The 13,208-nt window shown below is 42.2% G+C and overlaps 1 pseudogene; it reads right to left on the bottom strand.

Moving 5' to 3' along the window:
• Positions 1-9,702: 9,702 nt before the first annotated feature.
• On the bottom strand, positions 9,703-10,653 carry LOC124694254 (annotated as a pseudogene).
• Between the last annotated feature and the right edge of the window lie 2,555 nt (positions 10,654-13,208).

Raw genomic sequence — 13,208 nt, 5'->3', positions numbered from 1 at the left:
TTTTTTTGTGTTTTTGATATAGAGAGCAAGACAGTAAATAAAGTAAAGCTAGCAACTATTTTTTTTGTGTTTTGATATAATGCAGCAAACAAAGTAGTAAATAAAATAAAGCAAGACAAAAACAAAGTAAAGAGATTGGGAAGTGGAGACTCCCCTTGCGGCGTGTCTTGATCTCCCCGGCAACGGCGCCGGAAAAAGAGCTTGATGGCGTGTAACTCACACGTTCGTTGGGAACCCCAAGAGGAAGGTATGATGCGCACAGCAGCAAGTTTTCCCTCAGAAAGAAACCAAGGTTTATCGAACCAGGAGGAGCCAAGAAGCACGTTGAAGGTTGATGGCGGCGGGATGTAGTGCGGCGCAACACCAGAGATTCCGGCGCCAATGTGGAACCTGCACAACACAACCAAAGTACTTTGCCCCAACGAAACAGTGAGGTTGTCAATCTCACCGGCTTGCTGTAACAAAGGATTAACCGTATTGTGTGGAAGATGATTGTTTGCAAGAAAACAATGAAAGAACAAGTATTGCAGCAGATTTGTATTTCGAGTATAAAAGAATGGACCGGGGTCCACAGTTCACTAGAGGTGTCTCTCCCATAAGATAAAAGCATGTTGGGTGAACAAATTACAGTCGGGCAATTGACAAATAGAGAGGGCATAACAATGCACATACATGTCATGATAAATATAGTGAGATTTAATTAGGCATTACGACAAAGTACATAGACCGCCATCCAGCATGCATTTATGCCTAAAAAGTCCACCTTCAGGTTATCATCCGAACCCCTTCCAGTATTAAGTTGCAAAACAACAGACAATTGCATTAAGTATGGTGCGTAATGTAATCAACAACTACATCCTTAGACATAGCATCAATGTTTTATCCCTAGTGGCAACGAGCACATCCACAACCTTAGAACTTTCTCATCACTTGTCCCCAGATATCAATGGAGGCATGAACCCACTATCGAGCATAAATACTCCCTCTTGGAGTTAAGAGCAAAAACTTGGCGAGAGCCTCTACTAATAACGGAGAGCATGCAAGATCATAAACAACACATAGGTAATAACTTGATAATTAACATAACATAGTATTCTCTATCCATCGGATCCCGACAAACACAACATATAGTATTACGGATAGATGATCTTGATCATGTTAGGCAGCTCACAAGATCCAACAATGAAGCACAATGAGGAGAAGACAACCATCTAGCTACTGCTATGGACCCATAGTCCGGGGGTGAACTACTCACTCATCACTCCGGAGGCGACCATGGCGGTGAAGAGTCCTCCGGGAGATGAATCCCCTCTCCGGCAGGGTGCCGGAGGAGATCTCCGAATCCCCGAGATGGGATTGGCGGCGGCGGCGTCTCGCAAGGTTTTCCGTATCGTGGCTCTCGGCATCGCGGGGTTTCGCGACGAAGCCTTTAAGTAGGCGGAAGGGCAATGCGGGGGGCCACACGAGGGCCCCACACCACGAGTCGGCGCGGCCGGGGCCCGGGCCGCGCCGCCCTAGTGTGGCGGCGCCTCGTGGCCCCACTTTGACTCCTCTTCGGTCTTCCGGAAGCTTCGTGGCAAAATAGGACCCCGGGCGTTGATTTCGTCCAATTCCGAGAATATTTCGTTACTAGGATTTCGAAACCAAAAACAGCGAGAAAACGACAGTCGGCTCTTCGGCATCTTGTTAATAGGTTAGTTCCAGAAAATGCACGAATATGACATAAAGTGTGCATAAAACATGTAGATATCATCAATAATGTGGCATGGAACATAAGAAATTATCGATACGTCGGAGACGTATCATCCACGAAGCTTCCAGAACACCCGAGAGCAACCAGAGGGGGGCCACAGGGCCACGAGATGACAGGGTGGCGCGGCCAGGGCCTGGGCCGCGCCCCCCTATTGTGTCACCACCTCGTCAGCCTTCCGACTCCGCCTCTTCGCCTATTTAAAGGTCCCTGACCTAAATCTTCGATACGGAAAAGCCACGGTACGAGAAACCTTCCAGAGCCGCCGCCATCGGGAAGCCAAGATCTGGGGGACAGGAGTCTCTGTTCCGGCACGCCGCCGGGACGGGGAAGTGCCCCCGGAAGGCTCCTCCATCGACACCACCGCCATCTTCATCACCGCTGCTGTCTCCCATGAGGAGGGAGTAGTTCTCCATCGAGTCTAAGGGCTGTACCGGTAGCTATGTGGTTAATCTCTCTCCTATGTACTTCAATACAATGATCTCATGAGCTGTCTTACATGATTGAGATTCATATGAGCTTTGTATCACTATTAGTCTATGTGCTACTCTTGTGATGTTATTAAAGTAGTCTATTCCTCCTTCACGGTGTAATGGTGACAGTGTGTGCATCGTGTAGTACTTGGCGTAGGTTATGATCATAATCTCTTGTAGGTTATGGAGTTAATTATTACTATGATAGTATTGATGTGATTTATTCCCCCTTCGTAGTGTAAAGGTGACAGTGTGTATGCTATGTTAGTACTCGATTTAAATTTCAAAGATCTATTATGCTCTAAAGGTTACTTAAATATGAATGCCGAATGTTGTGGAGCTTGTTAAGTCCGGCATTGAGGTGCTCTTGTAGCCCTACACAACGAATGGTGTTCATTATCAAACAAGAGTATATGTAGCACAAAGGAAGAGAACTTATTTATTATGTGATCAATGTTGAGAGTGTCCACTAGTGAAAGTATGATCCCTAGGCCTTGTTTCCAAATACTGCAATCATCGCTTGTTTCATTGTTTTACCGCATCTTTACTTCCTGCAATATTACTACCATCATCTCGCACGCCAGCAAGCACTTTTACTGGCGCCGTTACTACTGCTCATATACATCCATACTACTTGTATTTCACTATCTCTTCGCCGAACTAGTGCACCTATACATCTGACAAGTGTATTAGGTGTGTTGGGGACACAAGAGACTTCTTGTATCGTGATTGCAGGGTTGCTTGAGAGGGATATCTTTGACCTCTTCCTCCCCGAGTTCGATAAACCTTGGGTGATCCACTTAAGGGAAACTTGCTGCTGTTCTACAAACCTCTGCTCTTGGAGGCCCAACACTGTCTACAAGAATAGAAGCACCCGTAGACATCAAGCACTTTTCTGGCGCCGTTGCCAGGAGGTAAGGTAAAAGGTATTCACATCCTCCGACTACTAAGCTATTTCCTAGTCTTGTTGCCGGTGTGTGAGTGCTCGAAGCTATTTCCTTTAGATCCTGCAATTGCATCTTTTTGTTTCTTGTTAAACACTAGTAAGGCATAATGGAAAACATCTGTGAGCTTTTTGTACTATTTCCTGAGTCAAGACATGAATGGTTTAATGCGAAAATTAAAAAACCTATGGAATCTTATTTGCATGCTAGTAGCAATGATATTAGTATGAACGCTTTGAACACCATTGTTGCTAATGATATGGAAAATTGTAAGCTTGGGGAAGCTGATTTTGATGAGCATGATATTTTTAGTCCCCCAAGCATTGAGGAGAAAATTTTCTTTGATGATACTTTGCCTCCTATTTATGATGATTATAATGATAGTGGTCTTTTGGTGCCACCTACTATGGAGAGTACATTTTATTATGATTATACTATGCCTCCTACACTTGATGATAATAATAATGATAGCTACTTTGTTGAATTTGCTCCCACTACAATTAATAAGAATGACTATGCCTATGTTGGGAGTAGTAATAATTTTATGCATGAGACTCATGATAAGAATGCTTTATGTGATAGTTATATTGTTGAGTTTGCTCATGATGCTACTGAAAGTTATTATGAGAGAGGAAAATATGGTTGTAGAAGTCTTCATGTTACTAAAACACCTCTCTATATGCTGAAATTTTTGAAGTTACACTTGTTTTATCTTTCTATGCTTGTTGCATCATGCTTCATGAATTTATTTATTTACAAGATCCCTATGCATAGGAAGCATGTTAGGCTTAAATTTGTTTTGAATTTGCTTCTTGATGCTCTCTTTTGCTTCAACTCTTATTCCTTATGAGTGCATCATTAAAATTACTGAGCCCATCTTAATGGCTATAAAGAAAGCACTTCTTGGGAGATAACCCATGTTTTTATTTTACTACAGTAATTTTGTTTTATATTTGAGTCTTGGGAGTTTTTAGTACTGTAGCAACCGCTTCTTATCTTTATTTTATTGCATTTTTGTGCCAAGTAAAGTCTTTGATAGTAGGGTTGATACTAGATTTGGATTACTGCGCAGAAACAGATTTCTTGCTGTCACGAATTTGGGTATGATTCTCTGTAGGTAACTCAAAAAAATCTGCCAATTTACATGAGTGATCCTCAGATATGTACGCAACTTTCATTCAATTTGGGCATTTTCATCTGAGCAAGTCTGGTGCCCCTTAAAAATTTGTCTTTACGGACTGTTCTGTTTTGACAGATTCTGCCTTTTATTTCGCATTGCCTCTTTTGCTGTGTTGGATGGATTTCTTTGTTCCATTAACTTCCAGTAGCTTTGCGCAATGTCCAGAAGTGTTAAGAATGATTGTGTCACCTCTGAACATGTGAATTTTTGATTATGCACTAACCCTCTAATGAGTTTGTTTTGAGTTTGGTGTGGAGGAAGTTTTCAAGGGTCAAGAGAGGAGGATGATATACTATGATCAAGAAGAGTGAAGAGTCTAAGCTTGGGGATGCCCCCGTGGTTCATCCCTGCATATTTCAAGAAGACTCAAGTGTCTAATCTTGGGGATTCCCAAGGCATCCCCTTCTTCATCGACAACTTATGATGTCATTTCTCTTGAAACTATATTTTTATTCCGTCACATCTTATGTACTTTACTTGGAGCGTCTGTGTGATTTTATTTTCGTTTTGTTATTTTCATTCTCTAAATAAATACATGCTTGTGTGGGAGAGAGACACGCTCCGCTGTTTCGTATGAACAAATATGTTCTTAGCTTTATCTTTAATGTTCATTGCGAAAGTTGGACTATTTCATTCATTGTTATATGGTTGGAAACGGAAAATGCCGCATGTGGTAAATGGTTTAATGTCTTGAATAATGTGATACTTGGCAATTGTTGTGCTCATATAGATCATGTTTAAGCTCTTGCATCATGTACCTTGTACCCATTAATGAATAACTACATAGAGCTTGTTAAAATTTGGTTTGCATGATTGATCTCTAGAGTCTAGATATTTTCTGGTTGAGGTGTTTGAACAACAAGGAGACAATGTAAAGTCTTATAATAGTTACAATATGTTCATATATGAGCTTTGCTTGCACCTTTTATACTTGAGTTTGCTTCAAACAACCTTGCTAGCCTAGCCTTGTATTGAGAGGAATTCTTCTCGTGCATCCAAATCCTTGAGCCAAAAACTATGCCATTTGTGTCCACCATACCTACCTACTACATGGTATTTCTCTGCCATTCCAAGCAAATACTTCATGTGCTACCTTTAAACAATTCAAAAGCTATTATCTCTTATTTGTGTCAATGTTTTATAGCTCATGAGGAAGTATGTGGTGTTTTATCTTTAAATCTTGTCATTTACTTTTGACAGACTTTCACAATGGACTAGTGGCTTCATCCACTTATCCAATAATTTTGCAAAAAGAGCTGGCAATGGGGTTCCCAGCCCCAATTAATTAACATGCATTAATAATTCTCTTCACATGCTTTGTCCTGATCTATCAGTAAGCAACTTAATTTTGCAAATAGACACTCCTTCATGGTATGTGAATGTTGGAAGGCACCCGAGGATTTGGTTAGCCATGGCTTGTGTAAGAAAAAGATTGGGAGGAGTGTCATCCATAAATAATGAAACTAAAATACATGTGTAAACAAAAGAGAAGAGGGATGATCTACCTTGCTGGTAGAGATAACGTCCTTCATGGGAGCCGCTCTTGAAAGTCTGGTTGATAAGGTAGTTAGAGTACCCATTACCATTCGTTGACAACAACAAACACCTCTCAAAACTTTACTTTTATGCTCTCTATATGATTTCAAAACTTAAAAAGCTCTAGCACATGATTTAATCCTCGCTTCCCTCTGCGAAGGGCCTTTCTTTTACTTTATTGTTGAGTCAGTTTACCTATTCCTTCTATCTTAGAAGCAAACACTTGTATCAACTGTGTGCATTGATTCTTACATGTTTACCTATTGCACCTGTTATGTTACTTTGTGTTGACAATTATCCATGAGATAAATATGTTGAAGTTGAAAGCAACCGCTGAAACTTATATCTTCCTTTGTGTTGCTTCAATGCCTTTACTTTGAATTTATTGCTTTATGAGTAACTCTTATGCAAGTCTTATTGATGCTTGTCTTGAAAGTACTATTCATGAAAAGTCTTTGCTATATGATTCAGTTGTTTACTCATTGTCTTTACCATTGCTTCGAATCGCTGCATTCATCTCATATGCTTTACAATAGTATTGATCAAGATTATGATAGCATGTCACTTCAGAAATTATCCTTGTTATCGTTTACCTACTCGAGGCGAGTAGGAACTAAGCTTGGGGATGCTTGATACGTCTCAAAGGTATCTATAATTTCTTATGTTCCATGCTACTTTTATGATGATACTCACATGTTTTGTACACATTATATGTCATATTTATGCGTTTTCCGGAACTAACCTATTGACGAGATGGCGAAGGGCCAGTTGCTATTTTCTGCTGTTTTTGGTTTCAAAAATCCTAGTAAGGAAATATTCTCGGAATCGGACGAAATCAACGCCCAGCATCTTAGAAATCCACGAAGCTTCCAGAACACCCGAGAGCAACCAGAGGGGGGCCACAGGGCCACCAGATGACAGGGTGGCGCGGCCAGGGCCTGGGCCGCGCCCCATATTGTGTCACCGCCTCGTCAGCCTTCCGACTCCGCCTCTTCGCCTATTTAAAGGCCCCTGACCTAAATCTTCGATACGGAAAAGCCACGGTACGAGAAACCTTCCAGAGCCACCGCCATCGCGAAGCCAAGATCTGGGGGACAGGAGTCTCTGTTCCGGCACGCCGCCGGGACGGGGAAGTGCCCCCGGAAGGCTCCTCCATCGACACCACCGCCATCTTCATCACCGTTGCTGTCTCCCATGAGGAGGGAGTAGTTCTCCATCGAGGCTAAGGGTTGTACCGGTAGCTATGTGGTTAATCTCTCTCCTATGTACTTCAATACAATGATCTCATGAGCTGCCTTACATGATTGAGATTCATATGAGCTTTGTATCACTATTAGTCTATGTGCTACTCTAGTGATGTTATTAAAGTAGTCTATTCCTCCTTCACGGTGTAATGGTGACAGTGTGTGCATCGTGTAGTACTTGGCGTAGGTTATGATCATAATCTCTTGTAGGTTATGGAGTTAATTATTACTGTGATAGTATTGATGTGATTTATTCCCCCTTCGTAGTGTAAAGGTGACAGTGTGTATGCTATGTTAGTACTCGGTTTAAATTGCAAAGATCTATTATGCTCTAAAGGTTACTTAAATATGAATGCTGAATTTTGTGGAGCTTGTTAACTCCGACATTGAGGTGCTCTTGTAGCCCTACACAACGAATGGTGTTCATTATCAAACAAGAGTATATGTAGCACAAAGGAAGAGAACTTATTTATTATGTGATCAATGTTGAGAGTGTCCACTAGTGAAAGTATGATCCCTAGGCCTTGTTTCCAAATACTGCAATCATCGCTTGTTTACTGTTTTACTGCATCTTTACTTCCTGCAATATTACTACCATCATCTGCACGCCAGCAAACACTTTTCTGGCGACGTTACTACTGCTCATATACATCCATACTACTTGTATTTCACTATCTCTTCGCCGAACTAGTGCACCTATACATCTTACAAGTGTATTAGGTGTGTTGGGGACACAAGAGACTTCTTGTATCGTGATTGCAGGGTTGCTTGAGAGGGATATCTTTGACCTCTTCCTCCCTGAGTTCGATAAACCTTGGGTGATCCACTTAAGGGAAACTTGCTGCTATTCTACAAACCTCTGCTCTTGGAGGCCCAACACTGTCTACAAGAATAGAAGCACCCGTAGACATCACATGTCACTTCAGAAATTATCTTTGTTATCGTTTACCTACTCGAGGGCGAGTAGGAACTAAGCTTGGGGATGCTTGATACGTCCCAAACGTATCTATAATTTCTTATGTTTCATGCTACTTTTATGATGATACTCACATGTTTTATACACATTATATGTCATATTTATGCATTTTCCGGCACTAACCTATTGACGAGATGCCGAAGAGCCGATTGTCTGTTTTCTCGCTGTTTTTGGTTTCAGAAATCCTACAAAGGAAATATTCTCGGAATTGGACGAAATCAACGCCCAGGGGCCTATTTTTCCACGAAGCTTCCAGAAGACCGGAGGAGATACGAAGTGGGGCCACGGGGCGCCGCCACACTAGGGCGGCGCGGCCTTTAGGGGGGCCGCGCGGCCCTAGCGTGTGAGGCCCCCGTGACGCCTCCTGACCTGCCCTTCCGCCTACTTAAAGCCTTCGTCGAGAATACCCCAGTACCGAGAGTCACGATACGGAAAACCTTACAGAGCCGCCGCCGCCGCCAATCCCATCTCGGGGGATTCAGGAGATCGCCTCCGGCACCCTGCCGGAGAGGGGAATCATCTCCCGGAGGTCTCTTCATCGCCATGATCGCCTCCGGATCGATGTGTGAGTAGTCCACCCCTGTACTATGGGTCCATAGCAGTAGCTAGATGGTTGTCTTCTCCTCATTGTGCTATCATGTTAGATCTTGTGAGCTGCCTATCATGATCAAGATCATCTATTTGTAATGCTACATGTTGTGTTTGTTGGGATCCGATGAATATTGAATACTATGTCAAGTTGATTATCAATCTATCATATATGTTGTTTATGCTCTTGCATGCTCTCCATTGCTAGTAGAGGCTCTGGCCAAGTTGATACTTGTGACTCCAAGAGGGAGTATTTATGCTCGATAGTGGGTTCATGCCTCCATTAAATGCTGGGACGGTGACGAAAAGTTCTAAGGTTGTGAATGTGCTCGTTGCCACTAGGGATAAAACATCGATGCTTTATCTAAGGATATTTGTGTTGATTACATTACGCACCATACTTAATGCAATTGTCTGTTGTTTGCAACTTAATACTTGGAGGGGTTCGGATGATAACCTCAAGGTGGACTTTTTAGGCATAGATGCATGCTTGGATAGCGGTCTATGTACTTTGTCGTAATGCCCCGATTAAATCTCATAGTACTCATCATGATATATGTATGTGCATTGTTATGCCTTCTTTATTTGTCAATTGCCCAACTGTAATTTGTTCACCCAACATCTGTTTATCTTATGGGAGAGACACCACTAGTGAACTGTGGACCCCGGTCCTATTCTTTACATCTGAAATACAATTTACTGCAATTGTTCTTTCTTGTTCTTCGCAAACAATCATCATCATCCACACTATACATCTAATCCTTTGTTTACAGCAAGCCGGTGAGATTGACAACCTCACTGTTACGTTGGGGCAAAGTACTTTGATTGTGTTGTGCAGGTTCCACGTTGGCGCCGGAATACCTGGTGTTGCGCCGCACTACACTCCGCCACCAACAACCTTCACGTGCTCCTTGACTCCTACTGGTTCGATAATCTTGGTTTCTTACTGAGGGAAAACTTGCTGCTGTGCGCATCACACCTTCCTCTTGGGGTTCCCAACGGACGTGTGTATTACACGCAATCAGTCCTGAACACGCTATGGAAGACGTGCAGGGAGATGTCGGGGCGTATGTTGAAGAGCGTGCGGCTGAACTCCTGCACGGCCTCCGGCACGTCCGCGCCCACCGCCAGCGGCGCGTACCCCGTCGCCCACGCCGAGTAGTTGGCCGTCATCGCGTCAAACACCTCCTGGACCTCCTCCACCTCGAACCCGCCGTGGTAGTCGCCGTCATTGAGGAAGCAGGGCGAGCAGCCGATGAGGACGAGCCTAGCGAAGAGCTCCGGACGGCGGATGGAGGCGAGGATGGCGATCATGGCGGAGACGGAGTGGCCGACCAGGGCGCAGCGCGTGATGCTGAGCGCGTCCAGGATGGAGAGCAGGTCGTCAACGTAGGCGTCCAGGCCGTTGTTGTAGTGGCCGAAGTCGAAGTGGTCCGCGCGGGTTGACCAGGTCGTAGAGCACCACGCGCGCGTGCCGAAGCCGTGCGACAGCACCACCCACCCGCACGTTCAGGATCTGCAACAGCTTCGCACCGCTCGCGCTCCCCTCCTCCTCACGTGCGTTGCGTGGCGGGCGCGCGTGTACGCTGGCGGGCGGTTGGGTCCACCTTCATCGCCTGAATGAGCCTATTAACTATGACTCTTGTGATAATTTTGAAGGACACATTTAAAAGGCATATAGGCTTGTACTTTTGGATCCTATCTCGCATCATTCCCCTTTGGGACTAATGTGATTATGCCATAGTTCAATCTTGAAATATCCAATTCTCCATTTTGGAAATCTTCAAGCAGACCAAAAAGGTCCTACTTCACCAATTCCCAGTTTTTCTGGTAGAATTCTGCATTAAAATCATATGGGCCAGCAGCTTTATTAGCTGCCATTTCAAAAACAGCTTTTTTGAGTTCTTCCATTGTAAATTCTTTCAGTAGTAGCTCACAATCTTCATCACTGAGTTTTTCCATTCCTACTTCATTAAATCGAATATTATTTAGATCAGGGTTGCCAAAGAGTTTTTTGTAGAAGTCAGTGATATATCTCTTAAGATTATCATGATCTTATATCAAACCTTCATCCTGATTTAAATTGATAATTAGAGTTCTCCTTCTCCTCCCATTTGCTTTGGAGTGATAATACCTAGTGTTATTAACTCCTTCCAAAATTTCTTTTCTTTTGCTCTTTGGATCCATTTAATTTCCTCTTCTCTAATAATGTTTTTTAATTGATTCTGAAGCATCTTTTTCCCCTCCATCTCTGATTGAGTTAGTCCATACATTTTCCCTTTCTTATCAAATTCATCTAACTGCATTGCAAAAGCCCCTCTCTTCCTCTTATATTCTCCCTCAATATTTAAATTCCATCCTTTCAAAGTCTTCCTAAGACAGTCAAACTTTTTTTTGCCAGATATCAATGTTCCTATCTCCTGAGTAGGCCCTGCCCCATACTTTTTTAATAATTTCTTGGAGATCAGGCCTTAGAAACCAACAATTTTCAAATATGAAAATAGGCTTTGTTCTAGGTTTGTCTCCTGATTTAATCAAAATAGGAGTATGATCAGATAACTCACTAGGTAAAGTTGTTGCACACACCAAAGGGAATTTTTTCTTCCCATGATGGAGAAACAAGATATCCTTCTGGTTTATTCTTCTCACTATCCTTCCTTGTCATATGAAAACTCTAGTAAGGTTTATTCTACCGATGAATTTAACTATTACAAAATTATCTTAAGGATGGGACATGGGTTAGCACATTGTTGCTCCAGAATTTCGTATCCGGATTCACGGTACACACCAAAGGGAATTTTTTCTTCCCATGATGGAGAAACAAGTACTCTGTTTAAAAGTTCAAAAGTGGGATCTTCATGGTTATTACACCAAGTGAGATTCCCACCTGAGAGTTTTATCTCCATTAGACCACCCTGCTCAATTACAGCATTAAACAGGGGGCTCCATCTATTATATCCTTCTGGTTTATTCTTCTCACTATCCTTCCTTGTCATATGAAAACTCCAGTAAGGTTTATTCTACTGATGAATTTAACTATTACAAAATTATCTTAAGGATGGGACATGGGTTAGCACAATTGTTGCTCCCAGAATTTCGTATCCGGATTCACGGTACCCTGCCACATCATCCTGTAAGGTTTCTCCATACCAAATTGTTCCGCAACTCTAGCATATAGCATCAGCTGGCATAATCTCGGCGAGAACTCCAAAACCGTTGTATGCAATGCCTCCAGGTTCATTTGCCATTTATCCGGGAATTCATCCCTGTTGCTCTACGAAAACTGAATATGAAATAAAAATACAAAAACTTTTTTTTGACCCAAAAGTAAATTCACGTGTATACTTATTTCCATATCTAAAAAAACGTGTATACTTATTTGATGCGAGATTCCTAGTTGTTAATTATAAAGGTATCATTCGCTTAACAAGCAAACTTTACTCCTTAGAGTTGAATTAGCTTTTTTTTGAAAGGAATACGGTAGGGGAAGCCCCTACAGTGGTGTTTTTGTGTGAAATAATAAGAACCCAAATCTGCGTCCGTGGAGACTTGAACCTGGATGGCTGGGTTGTACATCCACTTACCTAACCAAATGAGCTAGACTCACTCTTGAGTTGAATTAGCTTGTGTCGTCATTGGAGGATTCGGCATGGTTTTCGTTTTGGTCTTTCGCTGAAATTGTAATGGTGCTTGGTTTGTGTTTGGACTTAGCTCTGTCGTCGCCCGCGTAGGCAAAAGAAGACTTTGATTAGCCATTATCATATAACTGATCAGTGATTAAGCTATGAAGAGAGCATCTACCATATTGAAAGGTAAGCATCTCGCTGACCACCAGCCACGCACGTTAGCTGTGAGAAGCATCTGAAGTCATAAAACAGCTTGTTTAATTAGGAGCAGGTAGGCTACCATGGGACAAAAGATACCCTTTCCAATGAGATTTTATCCTGCATCCGTAAGCATTCTAAATAATAAAATAACTTGAACATTGAAAATTCACTTTTGTACTTGAGAGCATATGCTCCCGTGAAAAATAGTTTAAAATGTCAAAGAAATCTGAACAAAAATTTGGCGTGTAAACCAACACTACATGTGTGCACACCAAGTTTCACGAAAATTGATATTTTTCATTTTTATGTAAAAAATAAAAAAAGCCCGGTAAAAAGCTTTTTTAAGCACCAAATTTTATCTTTTTTTACACATGGCAAAAAAATATCGGTTTTCCGCGAACGACTTTATGAGCATATATAATGTCGAGAAGTATGCATCAATTTGCTGTCTTAAATTTTTTAACATTTTAAATTCTTTTAAAAGTTATCTTAAAAACCGGACGTATATATGCTTGCGGGTGCCAAAACGCCTCATCCCTTGAACAGTTGAACATGGTTAATTAACTTAATTAAATAGTAGCGCACACAACTAGATCTACAAAAGGATAGTATTGTGCATTGCATGACGATTAGATGGTGCCATGCTGATGCAGATGGACGATGTGGACACATCGGCGGGTGTGAAGAAAA

This window comes from Lolium rigidum, chromosome 3 (assembly GCF_022539505.1).
Source record: "Lolium rigidum isolate FL_2022 chromosome 3, APGP_CSIRO_Lrig_0.1, whole genome shotgun sequence".
Taxonomy (NCBI): Eukaryota; Viridiplantae; Streptophyta; class Magnoliopsida; order Poales; family Poaceae; genus Lolium; species Lolium rigidum.
This window is presented reverse-complemented; position numbering and strand designations above follow the sequence as displayed.